This window comes from Henckelia pumila, chromosome 4, assembly GCF_033568475.1.
Source record: "Henckelia pumila isolate YLH828 chromosome 4, ASM3356847v2, whole genome shotgun sequence".
Lineage (NCBI taxonomy): Eukaryota > Viridiplantae > Streptophyta > Magnoliopsida > Lamiales > Gesneriaceae > Henckelia > Henckelia pumila.
In genome coordinates this window covers 25,847,820-25,861,998 of record NC_133123.1, presented here as the reverse complement: position 1 = coordinate 25,861,998, position 14,179 = coordinate 25,847,820, and positions in this window count along the sequence as shown.

Genomic DNA, 14,179 nt, shown 5'->3' with positions numbered 1-14,179 from the left:
AAAAGAATAAAATTTAATGAAGTTATAATAAATATATATTAATAAAATTTGATAATTTAGAAATTAATTATTTTATAAACTACAATGCAATCAACAAATTTTCTAATAAGTCTATCTGATCAAAAATCACGTTTTGGCATAAAAAACAATTGAGTTTATTTTTTTCAGAAGAGTCGGGTTCTAGTTGCAAAAAAGAAAAAAAAAAAAAAAAAAGAAGAAGAAAATAAGAAGTAATCATCGTAAAGTTGACCCAAAAATAGTACTAGGCTCAAATTTGACTCCAATAATTTTTTTGATTACTCAGCACTTTGATGAATCAGGATTCAGGACTAAAAACTAACAAAAAAAAAAAAGAAACGTTATAGAACCGTGACTCAGTTTTGATAAATTAGCTAGTTGAAGAAAATAGAAAGCAGGGTAACTTAACAAGAGGATTAAATTGATTGTAATTCCCAATTTAAATTAATTTCAAAGTGTGACATGTTCCATATATAATTCAACAATAAGTTTGATTGAACCTTCCAACAAGTACGCACGTTTTTTTTTTATTTCTTGACTGGAAGCTAACATTTGGACTAGTTTATTATATAGGTCTCATGCCTCAACTTGATCACCAATATTCACAATGAACGCATATGCAGCCGGTTTAACCGTGAGCCACCCATCGTCTCGACAAGCACCAATATTTTCTCCTCCAAATGCATCTTCAAAGAAATCCTCTCTTAATCCCAAACTTGATGACATAATCTGTAGCAAAACGCCCCCTACCCTCACCACCTCCGCAGAATATTCACTCATGATCACTAGCTTCAAAAGTAAAATACGCCCATTATGTACTACACACACAATTATATATATCTAATAACTATTTTTAAAATTAATCTAATGTGTAATTCAATGATTTCAATTGATTTTGAGATTTTGAAAAGTAGCTCCCCACAATGTTTTAACTATTTGAGGTTGTTTTCTTTTCTTTTTTTTTTGAAAAAAAAATAACTATTACATATATTTTATCTTCTAAAATGGTAAATTAATAATATATACATTAACAAACACACGCATTGCGAAGATTATGTTTAAATTTTTAATATATTAAAAATTTATTATTAACTACATTTTAAAACACATAAAACCAACAAATCTCTCTCTGATCACTCTAAGCAAGTTGATCGTGCATCTTTATCTATGGCACGTTGCATGTTCTTTAAATAGCAACACTATTGAGGCCATAGAGTGTCGATGATAATTCGACGATATATACACAATACAAACAAGAGAAACAATATTGAGGCGGATTCGATTATATATATATATATATATAGTTTTGATATGGTGAGCATCTATCATGTGCACTTATGTGTGCACCTGCTGATGTGGCGTTCACCTATTGGATGTAGAGGATGCCACATCAGTGGTGCACACAAAAGTTCACATTATGGGTGCTCATAATATCAAATATATATATATATATATATATAATTTTGATTTCCTGCACACTAGTGTGCAGGAATTTCGTGTGCACCGTGTCATGTTCGTGCGAACATCTAAAAAACAAAATTAGATGTTCGCGCGAACATCACGCGGTGGACACGAAAATACTGATGTGTGCCAATGTCTAACTGACAGTGTGCAATTGGACCAAAATCACTGAAAATTATAAGTTAGTGTACCAAACCAAATTTTGAAAAATTAATTGATCGGCCAAAATCAAAAAACATGGAGAAGTTAATGGACAAAAAAATATTTTTCCTTAATTTTATATTTGCAAAGTTAGTAATGAAATTAACATTTGAATTTTACCTTTTCAAGGGTTTCTTTGTGCTTTATCAATTACTCACTCAATTGCGATCTTTAGTCGAATCTTTGATTTGTTTGTCTATCCACATGTAGTTCATTTTGTCTTTGTTATTATTGCTTTCCAACCTGTTAATATTCATGTTTAATATAATTTTTAGAAATAAATTTAACTTATTAGTTGCAATCTATTTTTATTAACCGAACCCATTTTCAATTTTGGTCCTGAAAATTTAAATAGAAAATATTTTATGAAATAATTTTTAAGCATGTACATTAATTTTGGTATATATCTTTCTGTATCAATGACTTGAATACGTTAGTGATATATAGTGGATAAAATAAGTAAAATTGTTTACCATGCTTTCATCTCTATTGCTTCATTGCAGTAAGAGTGTATTAACATTCCAGTTGTCGCCGAGGGTCGTAGTTGTGTTATACCTATTTATTTTTTTTAATTTCATTAGAGTATTTAAATTTTATGTAAATATGAACTATGTAAAGTATTTCATAGTTTTAATTATTACCGAAATAGAACGATGATCTCATATATGTTGCAAAATGCTACAATTACATTATTATTTCTTCTATTTCCAATAAACGTCCTTCGTTTTGTGCGATGTCGTCCCATAAAGTTAGTGTCATTTTCTCTAGTCTGCACCTTACATTTTATCTCAAATAAAATATCAATATTAAATAATTTTTAAAAAAAAACTTATTGTTGATTGATGAGCACTATTTCTCTTCTAAATCCTTGTCCTTTTTCTTCCCTCGAGAAACAACTTAAGTGATTGACTTTCTTCACAATTCCAATGATATCTATTTGTGTAAATTTTGACATTAGTTTCACATATTGCAAAACATATAAATAATAGTTAATTAATCTCACCAATATCCATGCTTTTGTTATTTAATTTCATCACCGACTTTCCCAAATGATTTGAAGTTAATTTTGCATATAAAATGTGTGGTGTTTGAGATAAGTTCTGTAATTGTCGTGGTTGTATGAATTACGTACTAATTCAATGTTTTCATTGACATTTGGGTAATCTTTATTTATCTTTCTGACATTTGGTTGAAATATTTGATATTTTTTTGTTGCTGAGCAATTAATTTTGGAATTGATCGATTATGTTAGAAAATAGAAGACAATGTATCATTTTTCCCTGCATATACATAAAACATTATTTAAGTATCATTATAATGTTTTCAATTAATGAATTCAATAGTATGATTATTTATCATTGTAAAATTTTGGTTCTTACCTTATCATCAGACACTATTAGTTTTCGATTCAATTTTGAATTTTGGCTTGCGGGATTTCCTTGTCGAAATATGATTACTTGTATGTTTACATCTTTGTGGAAAAATATTAATACATAAATATGTTTACCACCATAAAAGATGCAAAAAAAATCGACGCACATACAACCAATCAGGAGTAGGGATGACAATGGAGCGGGGCGGGGACGGGGATGTCTTCCCCATCTCCGTTCCCGAATTCAAACCGCATCCACATACCCGTCCCGATCTCCATAATTTTTTATCGGGAATTTCTCATCCTCATCCCGCAGGGACCAAGTCTCCATCCCCGTACTCATACTCGAACCCATTCCCGAAAATACTTTCTCAAACCCGTCCCGTTTCGGGTTTTTCCATGGGTACCCGAACCCGCGTGGAAAATTGTCATCCCTAAATGATAATGGTGTTGATTCTCTCCATCTGCATATCCTCCGCTTATCCACTTACGATGGTGTTTGTATATGGGTTGAACATCCTTGTCTGTTGGAGGTTTACTGGAGGTTATATGAATCAAGCCTTGAAAAACAAGCAAATATTGAGAGGCTGTCTAGTGTAGTTTTTGTCCTCTTTTGCGTATGTATTTATGGTGGTTGCTACCTCGGCCTTTTATCGTAAAACTACATGCTTATATTTACATTTCTTCCTTATTTGCTAATGAGCTCTCACGTTAGAACTTTAATGTTTATGCCAAGGAATCAACTCATTGGTTGTCGTTTCTGTGGCCAACACCTGTGTGGTGATAGAGGCTTATTCTTCTTTGAAATATACAGGTGGAATTTTGAATTCACTTATCATAATTGATAAAGTGATTCAAAAAGAATTCTCGGCTACCTTCGGTGCAGTCTACTGCATTATTCAAACATTGAGTTTTATGTTTGCATTTCAATCGCTAAAATTTTTGCTTGGGCACAATATGATACTAGTTGCTAAAAACATATCTCCTTAAATGAGTTACAAGGTAAATTTCTCTTTATTTTGTAGCGTTGCATACATTCACCATTGGAACGACACAAGCCAGCGTTTTGGAATGGGTGATGACAACAGGGATGACAATGAGACGGGGCGGGGACGGGGATGTCTTTCTCATCCCCATCTCCGAATTCGAACCCAAGTAACGACATTCAAAACTTTTCATTAAGTCCTGCACACAGACCATAGTAGCCACATATGGGGACACTATCATCCAGACTCCAGATAATAACAAAATTTTTCATAGTAAATATTAAATTGATCCAAGTAAAGGATAACTTTAACTCCTATTTATATTCCTCAAGCAGCCGCACCAGTTAGCAAGACCTCGTTACTCCCAAAAATTTTAAGGAAGACTGTCAATGTTCATCAGAAGCAGCTAAAACTAGAGTGAGTTTCAAGGATTACAAATAATGTTATCTAGATTGATCGTTATAACAAAATTATGGCGTCACCCGATATCTACTTTAAGTTTTCCATTGTTTGATAATTGTCGTTGCTCCATTTGCTGTCACCGATACCGCCTTTGCTACCGTAGTAATCTTCTTGGCAATGTGGCCAATGGTACGTCCATATTTGTCAAATTTTAGGACAAAAAAGCATCCAACGACGACTCCAATAGAGAAGGTCGTAAATAGTGTCCAGTTGGGCAACCTTTTCAGGGGATTATTACTGGAAGTGTTTTTTCCCTCGGCAACCTTGAGTTCGTTTTGTTATGAAAACAGCTCTGTGACCTCATATATCAAGTGTGGTTCCACAAAAGCACTGAATTTGAATTCGGCCACATAATCATCATTTCCAGCTTCACCAGTAGTGAAATCAGCTTTCTCGACATTCAAAATGTAGCCAATATCTTTATCAGTCATTCTCACGTTACTGAAAATAAAAAATGAGGGGTGGAAAGAGCTCGGTTAAGCTGTGCTTGAGCTGAAATGGGACTCGCTAGCTCGCCTAGGGATGAGCTTCGTCGGGGAAGGGTGGGACTGCAGCAGCGGCGAATGACGAGAAGCAAGGAAGGGAGGTGCCGATCGCGAGTGAGAGAAAAATGGAAATTATAAAAATATGTTATCATAAACGGATATAATATACATAATGCATAAAAATATATATAAACCAAATAATAATAATAATTTTAATTTTAATTTTTTATAATATTTTAGATTTAATAAAATTTGATAATTAAAATATTTGTATACTAAATTATTATTATTATTATTATTATTATTATTATTATTATTATTATTATTATTATCGGGGGGTTCGGGGATGTAGATAGCATCCCCATACCCGCCCCAATATGTTGCGAGATTTTTAAAATCCCCGTACCTGAATCCATACCAAAAATACTTTCCGAACCTGCCCCGTTTCGGGCTTTTTCCGCGGGTACTCAAACCCGCGGGGAAAATAACTATCCCTAGATAACAACGGTGTTGATCCTCACCATCTACAGATTCACCGCTTATTCTCTTCAGGTGGCGTTTGTATATGATTTGAACATTCTTGTCTGTTGGAGGTTTACTAGAGGTTATATGAATTACGCCTTGAAAAATAAGTAAATATTGAGAGGTTGCCTAGTGGAGTTTTTGTCATCTTTTGTGTATGTATATATGGTGGTTGCTGCTCTCGTCCTTCTACGGTAAAACTACATGTTTATATTTATATTTTTGTCGTTATTTGCTAATGAGCTCTCACGTTTGAACTTTAAAGTTTATGCCAAGGAATCAACTCATTGGTTGTCGTTTATGTGGCCAACACATGTGTGGTGATAGGGGCTTATGTCTCTTCGAAATATACAGGTGGACTTTTGAATCCACTTATCACAGTTGATAAAGTGATTCAAAAACAATTCTCGGCTACCTTGGGTGCAGTCTACTGCATTACTCAAACATTGAGTTCTATGTTTGCATTTCAATCGCTATAATTTCTGCTTGGGCACAATAAGATACTGGTTGCTAAAAAAATATCTCCTTAAATGAGTTACTAGGTAAAATTTATCTTTATTTTGTAACTCCCGTTGCATACATTCACCATTGAATGACACAAGCCGTCGTTTTGGAAGGAATGATGACAATAGGGATGACAATGGAGGAGGGCGGGGATGAAGCTATCTTGCTCATCCCGTCCCCGAATTCCAACCTCATCCTCATACCTGATCTCCATAATTTCTTAATGAAGATACTTCATCCTCATCCACATCCCCATCCCCATCTTCATCCCCATACTCATACCCGAATATATATATATATATGATATTAGTAAATTTTATTATATGATAATTTAAAAATTATTATTCAATTTCATGATAAAATATATAAAATATTTTGGGTAAAACTTTTTTATTATAATATTAACTTCTAAAATGAATAAAAATATTTTAAATAACAAATATTTCTATCAATCAAAATTATTATTTAAATTTATAAACAATATATAATATTAATAAATTTTTGATATATAGTATTTATTTAATATTAACTTCTAAAATGAATAAAAATATTTTAAATAAAAAATATTTCTATCAATCAAAATTATTATTTTAAATAAAATACTATATATCAAAAATTTATTAATATTATATATTGTTTATAAATTTATCAAAAATAAAAAAAATATACATATATTAATATAAATAGTTTATATGTGTACGTAACATGAATGAAATTCAAATAATATTTTTATGTTATAAAAAATTATGTTATCATAAACGGATATAATATATATATATATTGCATAAAAATATATATAAACTAAATAATAATAATACTTTTCATTTTAATATTTATAATATGTTAGATTTAATAAAATTTGATAATTAAAATATTTGTATTCTACCTTATTATTATTATTATTATTATTATTATTATTAGGGCGGGTTCGGGGATGGAGATAGCATCCCCATACCCGCCGCAATATGTTGCGGGATTTTTAAAAATCTCCGTTCCCGAATCCATACCTTAAAATACTACCCGAACACGCCTCGTTTCGGTCTTTCCCCACTGGTACTCGAACCCACGGGAAAAATAATCATCCCTAGTAGACAATGGTGTTGATTCTCACCATCTACAAATCCTCCGCTTATCCACTTCCGGTGACGTTTGTATATGAGTTGAAAATCTTTGTCTGTTGGAGGTTTACTGGAGGTTATATGAATTATGTCTTGAAAAACAAGCAAATATTGAGAGGCTGCCTAGTGGAGTTTTTGTCCTCTTGTTCGTATGTATTTATGGTGATTGTTGCCTCGACCTTCTATGATAAAACTACATGCTTACATTTATATTTCATTCGTTATTTGCTAATGAGCTCTCACGTTCGAACTTTATTGTTTATGCCAAGGAATCAACTCATTGGTTGTCGTTTCTGTGGCCAACATCTGTGTGGTTATAGAGGGCTTATGACTTTTTGAAATATACAAGTGGACTTTTGAATCCACTTATCACAATTGATAGAGTGATTCAAAAAGCATTCTCGGCTACTTTAGGTGCACTCTACTATATTATTCAAACATTGAGTTCTATGTTTGCATTTCAATCGCTAAAATTTCTGCTTGGGCACAATAAGATGCATGTTGCTAAAAAAAATATCTCCTAAAATGAGTTACTAGATAAATTATCTCTTTATTTTGTAACTCTCGTTGCTTACATTTACCATTAGAATGACACAAGCCGTCTTTTTGGAAGGGATGATGGCAATAGGGATGCAATGGGGTGGGGCGGGGACGGGGATGTCTTGCTCATCCCCGTCCCGAAATTCAAACCCCATCCTCATACCCGTTCTGATCTCCATAATTTCTTATCGAAGATTCTCCATCCCCATCCCCGTACTCATACCCGAATATATATATATATATATTATTAATAAATTTTAATATAAAATATTTATATATATATATGATATTAGTAAATTTTATTATATGAGAATTTAAAAATTATTATTCAATTTCTTGATAAAATACATAAAATATTTTGGGTAAAACTTTTTTATTATAATATTAACTTTTAAAATTAATAAAAATATTTTAAATAACAAATATTTATATCAATCAAAATTATTATTTTAAATAAAATACTATATATCAAATATTTATTAATATTATATATTTTTGATAAATTTATCAAAATTAAAAAAAATATACATATATTAATATAAATAGTTTATATGTGTACGTAACATGAATGAAATTCAAATAATATTTTTATGTTATAAGAAATTATGTTATCATAAACGGATATAATATATATAATGCATAAAAATATATATAAACCAAATAATAATAATACTTTTAATTTTATTTTTTTTTATAATATTTTAGATTTAATAAAATTTGATAATTAAAATATTTATATACTACATTATTATTATTATTATCATTATAATTATAATAATTATTATTATTATTATTATTATTATTATTATTATTATTAATATTATCTGAGCGGGTTCGGGAATGAAGATAGCATCCCCATACCCTCCTCAATATGTTGCGGGATTTTTAAAAATCCCCGTACCCAAACCCTTACCCTAAAATACTTCTCAAACCTGCCCCGTTTTGGGGTTTCTCCGCGGGTACTCGAACCCGCGGGAAAAATAACCATCCCTAGATGACAATGGTGTTGATTCTCACCATCTACAGATCCACCGCTTATTCTCTTTCGGTGGCGTTTGTATATGAGTTGAACATCCTTATCTGTTGGAGGTTTACTAGAGATTATATGAATTACGCCTTGAAAAAGAAGCAAATATTGAGAGGCTGCCTAGTGGAGTTTTTGTCCTCTTTTGCGTATGTATTTATGGTGGTTGCTGCCTCGGCCTTCTATGGTAAAACTACATGCTTACATTTATATTTCCTTCGTTATTTGCTAATGAGCTATCACGTTCGAACTTTAATGTTTATGCCAAGGAATCTACTCATTGGTTGTCGTTTCTGTGGCCAACACATGTGTGGTGATAGGGGGCTTATGCCTCTTTGAAATATACAGGTGGACTTTTGAATCCACTTATCACAGTTGATAAAGTGATTCAAAAACAATTTTCGGCTACCTTGGGTGCAGTCTACTGCATTATTCAAACATTGAGTTCTATGTTTGCATTTCAATCGCTAAATTTCTGCTTGGGCACAATAAGATACTGTTGCTAAAAAAATATCTCCTTGAATGAGTTATTAGGTAAAATTTTCTCTTTATTTTGTAACTCCCGTTGCATACATTCACCATTGAAATGACACAAGCCGTCGTTTTGGAAGGGATGATGACAATAGGGATGATGACAATGGGGATGACAATGAGGCGGGGAGGGGACGGGGATGCCTTGACCATCCCCGTCCCTGAATTCCAACCTTATCCCCATACCCGTCCTGATCTCCATAATTTCTTATCGGAGATTATCCATCATCATCCTCATACTCATACTCGAATATATATATATATATATATATATATATATATATATATATATATATATTATAAATAAATTTTATTATAAAATATTTATATACATGATATTAGTAAATTTCTTATATGAGAATTTAAAAATTATTATTCAATTTAATGATTAAATACATAAAATATTTTGGGTAAATTTTTTTATTATAATATTAAATTTTAAAATTAATAAAAATATTTTAAATAACAAATATTTCTATCAATAAAAACTATTATTTTAAAGAAAATACTGTGCATCAAAAATTTATTAAGATTATATATTGTTTCTAAATTTATCAAAATAAGTAAAAAAATATAAATAGATTAATCTTACTATTTAATAATTGTTAAACCCCTTAGAATAACTGTAATGTCCAAAATAATGTTTAGACTAATTTACCTTACATTAAATAATCACACCACGTGTCTTCTTGCTCTCATTTATTACTTTTCATTCTTCTTTAATTTTTTTTTAAACCCTCAATCTTCTTTTAAACCTATATAACAGTTATTCTTATCCCAAAAAATTGAGAAACCGTTAATTGAGCCATAAACTTTACTCCACTACCCACTACCCACGCTCTCTCCTTCACTTCATCTCGCCGCTTCTTTTTTTCAATTTCGTTTCCTCTTTGGTCCAAATCTTCTTCTCTCATTTAAGATCTCTAATGTTGTCATAATGAACGAATTAGTTGTCGTTTGGATCAACATATAATTTGATTCGTGTATGAAATTGATTTTATACATCAACAAAACAAAAATTAAGTATTTATACTTTTGCATTAGCTGCGTGTGCCCTGTGATTAGTATAAATAGTTTATATGTATAGGTAACATGAATGAAATTCAAATAATATTTTTATATTATAAAATTATGTTATCATAAACTGATGTAATATATAATGCATAAAAATATATATAAACCAAATAATAATAATACTTTAAATTTTAATTTTTTATAATAATTTAGATTTAATAAAATTTGATAATTAAAATATTTGTATACTACATTATTATTATTGTTATTATTATTATTATTATTGGGGCAGGTTCGGGTATGGGGATGGTGTTGTGGGGATTTTTAAAAATCCCCGTACCCGAACTCATACCCCAAAATACTTTCCCGAACCCGCACTATTTCAGGTTTTCTTCGCGGGTACCCGCGGAGAAAATTTCCATCCCTAGATGACAATGGTGTTGATTCTCACCATCTGCAGATCCTTCGCTTATCTACTTCCGGTGGCATTTGTATATGGGTTGAACATCCTTATCTGTTGGAGGTTTACTGGAGGTTATATGTAGGGGTGTTCACGGTTCGGATAACCGCTCGATCCGAACCGAAATCGAAAATTCGGTTTGAATCGAAAACCGAACCAAAAATTCGGTTCGATTTTTGATTTTTGAATTTTCGGTTTTCGGTTCGGTTTTTTTCCTGCGGTTAACCGGACCGAACCGAAAAACCGATTTTTTTTATTTTTTTATTTTTTTTTTAATTTTTTTGGCTTGTTTTTTGGTATTTAATTTTTTTTACTAATCAATTAATATGTGCATCAATGTGAGCTCAAAAAATTAATTTTATGGAAAAACTGGAAGAAAAAAAGTCATAATTTGTTAGTTTAAAAAAAGACATACTTGGTTTAATTATTTATCTAATTAGTAAAGCATACATGACTTCAATTAAGGATTCAACTTGAAAAATGTATTGATTTAATGATTTTAAAGAATATTGATTTTCAAATAGAAATAATTAAAAATTTATTAAGTTATTTTATTATATTATATATACATTTATTTGCATTATATATTACATTATTTATAAATTCATAAATTATTATTATTATTATTGAAATTAGAAACGTTAGCACTTTTTTTGTTCTCAGTGCAGTAATTTTCAAATATATTTTTTGAAGCATTAAATAAAAAATATTTGTATGAATGTATGACGATATGAGTTTGTGGATTCTGATTATATTTGTATTGTATTAAATATTAACCAATGAGTTTGTAAATTTTTTTTTATGTTTTTAAATTCAAATTACTGTAGTGACTAGTGATTAGGATTATTTTCAAATTTCTAGCCAAGTTGAAGAAAATAGATTAACACTTAAATATTAGTTTATATAAGTATTATTGTATTAGTATATTTAGATTAATCGAAAATATATAACTCAAACTCAAATTGTACCTATTTTTAAAAGAACATATAAACATAAAACATTTGTGGACTTATGGTTTTTTCAAATAAAAATATAAAAATTAATTAAGCTAATTTTTATAAAATTATATGTATGCATATATTTACATTATATATAATATTATTTTTATAAATTAATAAATTATTATTAACCAAACTTCATAATTGGTTTTTCACTTTTCCAAATATCATTTCATCAAAACAATTTTTCAAACCAAACCAAATTAAAAAAAAAAAAGAAAAAAAAAGAAAAGAAAAGAAAACCAGTAAACCGAAAAACCGAACCGAAAAACCAAAATTTTTTCGGTTAAAAACCAAACCGAACCACTCCATTCGGTTCGGTTTTCGGTTTGGTTTTTCGAAAAACCGAAAAACCAGTTAACCGAAAAACCGATTCGGTTCGGGCGGTTTTAACCGTTTGAACACCCGTAGTTATATGAATCCTATCATATGTATTGGCGCCCACATAACTTCAGCTAGATCTATGAAATTTTTCGTCTATTTTTTCTTGCCTGTTGTGGGGGCAATAAGCGGTGAGGTTATCCATTTTTTTGATTCAGACAGACACATAAATCTTAGAAAATGAGACTCTATAATCTTTGATGACTTTTCTATCATGATCCGACATCGATTTCTGCGTTTAAAGTTTGATGAGTACTTTTTTGATTTTGATTTCTTGAGTTTCTGCTGCTGAGTTAGACGAGAAATGGTTAAAGTTAAAATATGTCAGTTAGACTTTGTTCTTCTTGGTGAAAAAAGTGAAAGACTTTTGTCGTTTGTTTTTGTGGAACATAACGAGGATGAGATGAAGTTATAAGTTCTTTTTTTTTTTTAGTTCTGTCAACCGAAAAATCATATATATTTATTTAATATGGATTCACAAAATTTTTTTGAAGATTTCTATAATGGGTGTTTGTGAATTGTGATTTTGATCTCCTCTGAATGACTTTTTTATCTCCACAATCCCGTTTGTTGTTCGAGAAATATTCCGGCATTGGAGAATGATTACTATACATACGTATCTTTCCATTCGAAACTTGCAACAAAAGGGATTAGGGTTCGGATGTGGCCGAGTATATCCAGATCAATTCGAAAATTTTTGCTGTTATTGAACGTGATGGCTCAGTCTAAAAGAGGTCATTGGCTATCCCTCTTGATATATTAGTATTTTTGTTTGATATTTGAGGAAAAAAATTGTCGTAGGAATTGGCCTATAAGGTGTTTGTTGAATTGTTTAAGTGAGGTGTGTTAATTGTTTGAGTTGGTGATTGTGAATTGTGGGAGTGTGGTACATTGTGTGCAAGAAGAATAGTGATTATAGAAGTGATTAAATATGCCACCGAAAACAAAAGGCAAGGGTGCAGCTTCTTCTTCGTCGGCTTCGGTGTTGTTTGATAAGAACCATTTTTGGGATGCCCATCCTCGTCGTTGAGCTTTGATCAAGGTGGTCGCATCATATTCGCTCATATACAAACCTCTCTCCTTATGAATATTTTTATGTTATAAAAATTATGTTATCATAAACTGATGTAATATATATATAATGCATAAAAATATATATAAACCAAATAATAATAATACTTTAAATTTTAATTTTTTTATAATAATTTAGATTTAATAAAATTTGATAATTAAATATTTGTATACTACATTATTATTATTATTTTTATTATTATTATTATTGGGGCGGGTTCGGGTATTGGGATGGTGTTGCGGGGATTTTTAAAAATTCACGTACCCAAACTCATACCCCAAAATACTTTCCTGAACCCGCCCCGTTTCAGGTTTTCTCCGCGGGTACCCGCGGAGAAAATTGTCATTCCTAGATGACAATGGTGTTGATTCTCACCATCTGCAGATCCTTCGCTTATCCACTTCCGGTGGCATTTGTATATGGTGAACATCCTTGTCTGTTGGAGGTTTACTGGAGGTTATATGAATCTTGTCATATGTATTGGCGCCCACATAACTTCAGCTAGATCTATGAACTTTCCCGTCTATTTTTTCTCGCCTATTGTTGGGGCAATAAGCGGTGAGGTTATCCATTTTTTGATTCAGACAGACACATCAATCTTAGAAAATGAGACTCTACAATGTTTGATGACTTTTCTAGCACGATCCGACATCGATTTCTGCGTTTAAAGTTTGATGAGTACTTTTTTGATTTTGATTTCTTGAGTTTCTGCTGCTGAGTTAGACGAGAAATGGTTAAAGTTAAAATATGTCAGTTAGAATTTGTTCTTTTTGGTGAAAAAAGTGAAAGACTTTTGTCGTTTGTTTTTGTGGAACATAACGAGGATGAGATGAAGTTATAAGTTCTTTTTTTTTTTTTAGTTCTGTCAACCGAAAAATCATATATATTTATTTAAGATGGATTCACAAATTTTTTTTGAAGATTTCTATAATGGATGTTTGTGAATTGTGATTTTGATCTCCTCTGAATGAATTTTTTATCTCCACAGTCCCGTTTGCCGTTCGAGAAATATTCCGGCATTGGAGAATGA